The sequence below is a fragment of the Penaeus japonicus genome, unplaced genomic scaffold (assembly GCF_977035675.1).
Source record: "Penaeus japonicus unplaced genomic scaffold, GWHDUDI00000001_assembly GWHDUDI00000030, whole genome shotgun sequence".
Lineage (NCBI taxonomy): Eukaryota > Metazoa > Arthropoda > Malacostraca > Decapoda > Penaeidae > Penaeus > Penaeus japonicus.
The window spans coordinates 21,577,546-21,585,045 of NW_028234432.1; the positions used below are offsets into that span (position 1 = coordinate 21,577,546).

Consider the following 7,500-nt stretch of genomic DNA (forward strand, 5'->3'; position numbering starts at 1 on the left):
TTAATTGCATAATGTGATGTTACTTCGAGATCCACAATAAGTGAAAGCACTCACGGGAAGTCCATTAACATCTGCTACTTAAAACTGAAGGCGATATAACTTACGTAATATATATGATGCATCTATATTGATGTCGCTACTTACGTGCTCCAGTGCTTTCGAATTCGCTCTTCAATGGACAGACAAGCGATGCTTTTAAATTTCCTGCATTGAAAAAAATGGTTTTCAAGGGTTTATAGGAGGATTGGTAGTACAGATAAATATTTAGTATTTAATGTAACTGAGGAGAATGTCTGTTTTTGTGGAGGGTGTACGGATGTGTGTGTGTGTGTTTGTGTGTGTGTGTGTGTGTGCGTGTGTGTGTGTGTGTGTGTGTGTGTGTGTGTGTGTGTGTGTGTGTGTGTGTGTGCATATATTTGTCTGTATGTGTTGTGTGTGCGTGTTGTGTTTGTTTCCGTGTGCGTGGTATATTGTTTGTGCACATCTTGGTGTATTTTGTTTGCACGTGCGCATGCAAATTTGAGACTCCGACGCAGGTGATAACATCCTGTAATTTTCTTCCTTAATGATGATAACATATCAATATTATAGCGTTTTCATATCATAGCTAAGAAGAGCAAGAAGCGGTAAATTGTAATAACTTGTTCAGCAGCATGGCAGGTATAATACCTTCCATGTTTATCGTTACCCAAAAAGAGCAAAGGCGCCTGCATGCAACCAGACTAAATGGTGAACGAAAGAAGGACGACGATTGCCGTAAAGTTAGTTGAAAATATTGATTGATGGAGTCAGCAATGCTTGTTTATCGGGAACTGACGAGAAGCTGTTATTCTAAAGGGATACAGACTGTAGATAGAGCTGACTGCGTATTTATGAGTATATACATACGTATATGTGTATGTGTGTGTGTGTGTGTGTGTGTGTGTGTTTGTGTGTGTGTGTGTGTGTTTGTGTGTGTGTGTGTGTGTGTATCCTGCGATACAAATAATGATAACAAGTATGAAAAAACAGAATTATTTAATATATTTAATACTTTACACAGATTGCCTAAATCCGAAGTGTGATAGGCGCTTTACTCGATTGCAGTGACTGATAGATCGTAATGAAAATGTATGTCAATATACTTATTGAGGTAGATCTGGAACAGCTTAAGAGTCTATTTGTGAAGAAGTAGTTTAAGAATGGTGAGGGTAAATCATGCATGTTTTAGGGTAAATGAGCGTTGATTTTTTTTTTTTTTTATAAAGGTTGCATGTTTGGGATATGATTTATTCAGATTGATGAAGATAAACTATGAGTGTAATTTAGTGTAGATGACAGACTAGATGACAGCGAAGTGTGACAAATTAGTGGAACACTGGAGTACACCATGGTTGACAAATACACATTATTGTGAAATTTTGTGTTCCTCAAATATTATTACTAAAATTAGCGGCGTTAGTATGCGCTTTTCGAATGCTTAGTGTTTGATTAATTAAAGTCGCTTAAATATTACTACGACGTATACAATGCAATACACAGAACATTAGACCCTAAATATGAGAATATGAATCATTAATATGATAAAGGTGAACGGTACATAGTGGCCAATGCGAAAAAAAAGTATGCATGATTTTATAATGGTGCACGACCAAGCTGCACTTTTTTTTTTATTCGAGTTTCCAGAAGTAGATAGTACATTAAGTTTGTATAATATTACTTATATTGACGTAAGTAGAGCGAATAATAGTATCGCTGTTCTTAGTATCCAAAAGGCATACTGATGGACAAGTGCATGCTCAATCGGTCAACCTCAAGGTCTCTGGTAGAAGTTGAATGGACAGTTGCAAGATATGACTTTTTTTTTTCTTTTTTTTTGTTACTTGTCGATGGTTCTCGATGTCAAACGTCTTTTCCTCGATAGTTTACTTGCTAATATTATTGATAATTTTTCATACTCAATTAATTGTTAGTCCTTCTAGAATTGAGAAAGATTGAATTAATTTTATCTAACTAGTGCAGAGGTTCTAAACCTTTTTAATCTTACGTATCCCTTAAAGTTTTTTTTTTCAGTGTTGGTCACGTACCGCTTACCCAGAATGCACTACCAAGAAGATTGAAAAGAAATGCATGGTTTATATACTTGATTTACGAAGTATAGAATGTATTAGAAATATGGAGTAATGATGACGATATTGATAATATTTGTGTTGGTCATAGTATTTATTATTTTTAGGACAATAAGGATTATCGTTATAGTAATAATAATGGTTATGATTAGAATGATAATAATGATGATGTTAGTAATGATGATGATGACAATGATAATGATGATAATAATAATCATTATTATCACAATAATCCTCATCATCCTCATCACCATCCTCATAATTATAATAATGATAATGCAAGATAATAATAACTACCGGTTTTATGTAAAGACTGTTTTTTTTAACATTAATAATTTTCCGGCCTATGTTTTGGAAAATTGATTTCAAAGTATCCATAGACACAAGAAAGGACCGATAAAAGGCACATAAATTCACACTCCTCGGTGTAAATCGGAGAAATCTTTAAAAAAAAGAAAATATGATAATACTAAGTGAAAAAAATATATAAACCTTTTCTTTGATTTCTTTTTTAGATCTTCGAATTTCAAAAATGTCTATTTCTATTCTTCCACTTTTTTCACTCATACTTGATGGAGATTTCAAAATTCGATTGAGTAATTAACTACTTTTGAAATTTTTTATCAAGATGTACATTAGTCAAAGCCGTGTATTTTGAATATTCGGAACAGCCACAACGTCTATGATAAGTCTAAATGAAAGAGGTCTGTTGAGGTATATGTTTTTTTCTTTTTTCTTTTTTTTCATCTAGCAAATATTCAGCAGCACTCAATAGGTGCTACACATGTCCATTGTTCTGGTAAATACTAAACCGCTCTGCGTCTGTGGGAAAGTTTCATAAATTTATACATGTTCCTTTTAATTTCGAATGCGTAAAGTAAAAAGATTTCCATCTCTTTTATGAGGTATGAATACATACACTTTCTAGATTTACTAACTGGTTAATAATTGTAATAGCATCTTTCTCTTAAATCTAACACACACACATACACAGTGTGGAAGAAGTTGAGAGCATAATTTGTATGTCTTTTAGTTCTCATAATTTTATATCAGATACAAGAGTTTGGTCAAACTTTCGCTATATATGTAGTAGACAGTTTTATTCTTTGGCGAATGACTTGAGATGAATATAATTTTATCATCACGACGTTATTTTATTTCTCCTTCTGTAATGCCACACACTCCCTCCTTCTGGTGGACTTCCTCTATTTCATTGAAAAGAATTCGAATCAATTATAACTCAGTTTTTGGATGTCTTTGAGTAATGTATTCTATTTTTAGATAATTTTCAACTATTGCCTACTGGCTCGGTATATCTGCAATGATAATGGGGAAAAAGTAATGACTTTTACCCCCCCCCCTCCCAATTTCTCATTCAACAACATTCAACATTCAACACTTATTTTGAGTAGTATATAAGCTTGCACTTCTGGTGAGGCTATGTTTATATTTATACAGGATATGTTTAGGAATATTGTGAATTACAGAAAGAGCTTTGCAGTTTTGAATACACATACGCATGTTTGGTATCTAGCCTTCAATTATATGCTCTGAAGCAATTCGTAAATATGAAATATTTTTAGATAATGTTTGTGGATTGACATAGTAGTATATAGTGTGCATTTTGATATTAGAGACAGACAGACAGCGATATCTGCAAGCTATTAATTATAAGATAAAGATAATGTATTTTTTTCACGTTTTATAATATAGAAACGTATATATACCTGCGTAAATGAAAATATACTTGTACATACTGATATACCCGTGCATATGTGTATATACTTACACAACTATATAAGAAAGATGTTGCTCTTTTAAGGTTATCAGGTGATGGGTTGTACTTGTCAAACAAATATTGATGATTCATTCCATCTTAAAAAAAAAATAAAAAAAAATATATATATATAAAAAAATTAGGCCTCGATATAATACATGAGTGTACCCTTCAAATCGCCATGCCTTACCCTTTTTCTCGATTTTCTTGTATTATATGAATCCCTGCATGGCGGAATATAGAACCTCATGCATCAGCTATTTAACAGGTTTAGATTTAGATGCTTAAGGTGTATGGCTGACCTGATAAATTATATTTGTCCATTATTTCATATCGTTCATCATCGAATCAGTATATTTATTGATGCTTTGTGTCTGGGAGAGATTCTCTAGTTTTTCGATTAACACAATCTGATTCTGATCTAGATATTCTGTAAATGGACATGTTCATATACATCATCAAGTATTTTAGTTGTATCTTTAGTTTTATAACATCCGTTCGTAATTCCAAACGGTTTGGGTTTTCAGTCATCTATCATTTCAATTTTTGCAAAATAATTTTACAAAAGATTGTGTAATTAAGGATGTAGCAGTATATCCAGTAATTATTCATCCTCATCTAATTACCTGTTTGACGACCCAATAGAAAAGACGTCTGAATAGTTAGTTATTAAAGGATTAATGAATTAAGTAAATATTGGTAGATGCACATAATTCCTCGCTTTAAAGTTAGAATATGTTCAATGCAACATGAATGTAATAGCCTTGGTTTTTTGTATTTGATTTAAAAAAAAAAAAAAAATATATATATATATATATATATATATATATATATATATATATATACATATACTAGAGTCCAAGATAGTAAACTCTGAAAATAATCAAACATAAACACAGACATCATTATCTCTCATCCTTCTAAAAACATCGTAGTTTGCCTCTGCCGCATGGACGCCCCGATTCAACATTTACATTCTCACTCACATTAGTGTTTGTCCCTCGAGAACCACGAGTAGAACAGAAGAAGAAGTGAAGTGAAGCAGTGAAGCGCCGCTGAAGCCCTGCATGGGGAATTCATCGCTGCAAAACCCATTCTTTTTTCGAAATCTCTCACTTTCAGAGAAAGGAAGACAGACAGATAGACAAACTGGCGGACAGACGGAATGCAGTATGATAAGATATCTATGATAATGCATTATCCTTCTAAGAGTTGCATCTTAATGTTGCCTCATGGGATATGATACCTGACAGAGAGCGGAAACAACCACCATTCTTAATCACGCCTCGCTTGTCTTGCCATGACAATCGTAACTTTTCTCATTCAATTTTATTTATTTATTATTCTCATTTATTATTTATTTATTATTTATTTATTATTTATTTATTTATTATTATCTATCTATTTATTTATTTATTATTTATTTATTATTTATCTATTATTTATCTATTATTTATTTATTATCTATTTATTATTCTCAAGCAATTTTATTTTATTTTAATTCGTTTAGCATTCCAGTTTAATGAAGGTCATGATGACACATGTGCTGGGGGGGGAGGTTGTTGTTTTAAAGGCATCACTCAATGTCATGATGGTGATACGTTTGCTTTTTCAAGGATGGTGTGATTTATATCCACATTTCATAGAATTTTACGTATATATGTATATAAAAGTGTACAATTAGGGCCAGTAGGTGGGACACCCGGCTACAACCTTCTTGGGAGAAATATGTCCAGCAGTGGAATGATACAGACTGAAGAAAAGAAAAAAGAAAGAAACAAAAAGAGAAAAAAAAGATATATATATATACACAAATACATATATATACATATATAAATGTGTGTATATATGCTCACGCGTGCACACACACACACACATTATCATCAATATCATAATCATTATTTTCATTATCACTATTATCATGTTCATTGTCATCATTATTACCATCTCACAAATACTCTTAAATATTAACACACATGCACAAGATAACACATACACATAAATACATACAGACACATATAAACACAAACACTCACACACAGAAGACCACACATATACACACAAATACGCGGAAAAAGCAGAAACAAATACTATAAACACAAACACATGCACACGCACACATAGAAAACACACACAAACGCACACACAGAAATCACACACATACACACACACAGAAACACATGCAACAGAAACACACACACACACACACACACACACACAAACAAACACACACACACACACACACACAAACACACACACACACAAACAGACACACATACAAACAGATACAAACAAACAGACACACACACAAACAAACAGACACACATACACACACGAACACACACACACACAAACAGACACATACACAAACAAACAAACATACGCATACACAAAAACACACAGAAAATACACACAAACGCACACACAGAAACACACACATACACACGCAGACACGGAAAACACACACAGAGAATCACATACACACACACAGAAACACATGCAACAGAAACACACACACACACACACAAACACATACACACAAACAGACATACACACAAACAAACAGACACACACACACACACACACACACACACACACAAACAAACAAATACACACAAACAAACATACACACAAACAGAAACACACATAAACAAACAGACACACACACACGAACACACACAAAAACAGACACAGACACAAACAAACAAACATACAAATACACAAAAACACACACAAAGGCACACACAGAAACACACATACATACACACGCAGACACGGAAAAGACACACTCACAGAATCACATACACACACAGAAACACAGGCAACAGAAACACACATAAACATACACACAGAAACACATACAATAGAAGCACACACACAAACACACACACACACAAACACACACACACAAACAAACAGACACACACACATACGAACACACACACACACAAACAGACACAAACAAACAAAAACATACAAACACACACACAAACAGACACACACAAACAAACACACACACACACACGAACACACACACAGACACAGACACAAACAAACAAACATTTTACACACAAAACACACACAAACGCACACACAGAAACACACACACATACACACGCAGACACGGAAAACACACACACAGAATCACATACACACACAGAGAAGCACATGCAACAGAAACACACACATAAACACACACACAGAAACACTCACACAGAAACACATGCAACAGAAGCACACACACTCACACACACACAAACACACACACAAACACACACACACAAATACACACACACAAACACACACACACACAAACACACACACACAAACAGGCACACACACAAATACACGCACAAACAAATAGACACACACACAAACAGACAGACACAAACAAACAAACACACACATACACAAAAACACACACATGCACACACACATACACACACACACTCACACACACGCAGACATACATACATAAACAAACACACACATACAAAAATACACATATAAGAAGACACACACACAAACAAACAAACACGCACACACATAAGCACATAAACATTACCACACACGTACGCACATAAACATTTACACAAACACAAAAGTTACACAGAC

The 7,500-nt window shown here is 33.8% G+C and overlaps 1 protein-coding gene across 1 annotated transcript in view; it reads left to right on the forward strand.

Moving 5' to 3' along the window:
* The first annotated feature begins 6,514 nt into the window (after nucleotides 1-6,514).
* LOC147468233 (uncharacterized) overlaps nucleotides 6,515-7,500 on the forward strand; it is a 2,440-nt gene continuing 1,454 nt past the window's right edge. Inside the window, exon 1 of the mRNA XM_086555192.1 lies at nucleotides 6,515-7,500. This exon is cut by the window's right edge and continues 1,454 nt beyond it. The gene's annotated coding sequence lies outside the window, so the exon portion shown is untranslated.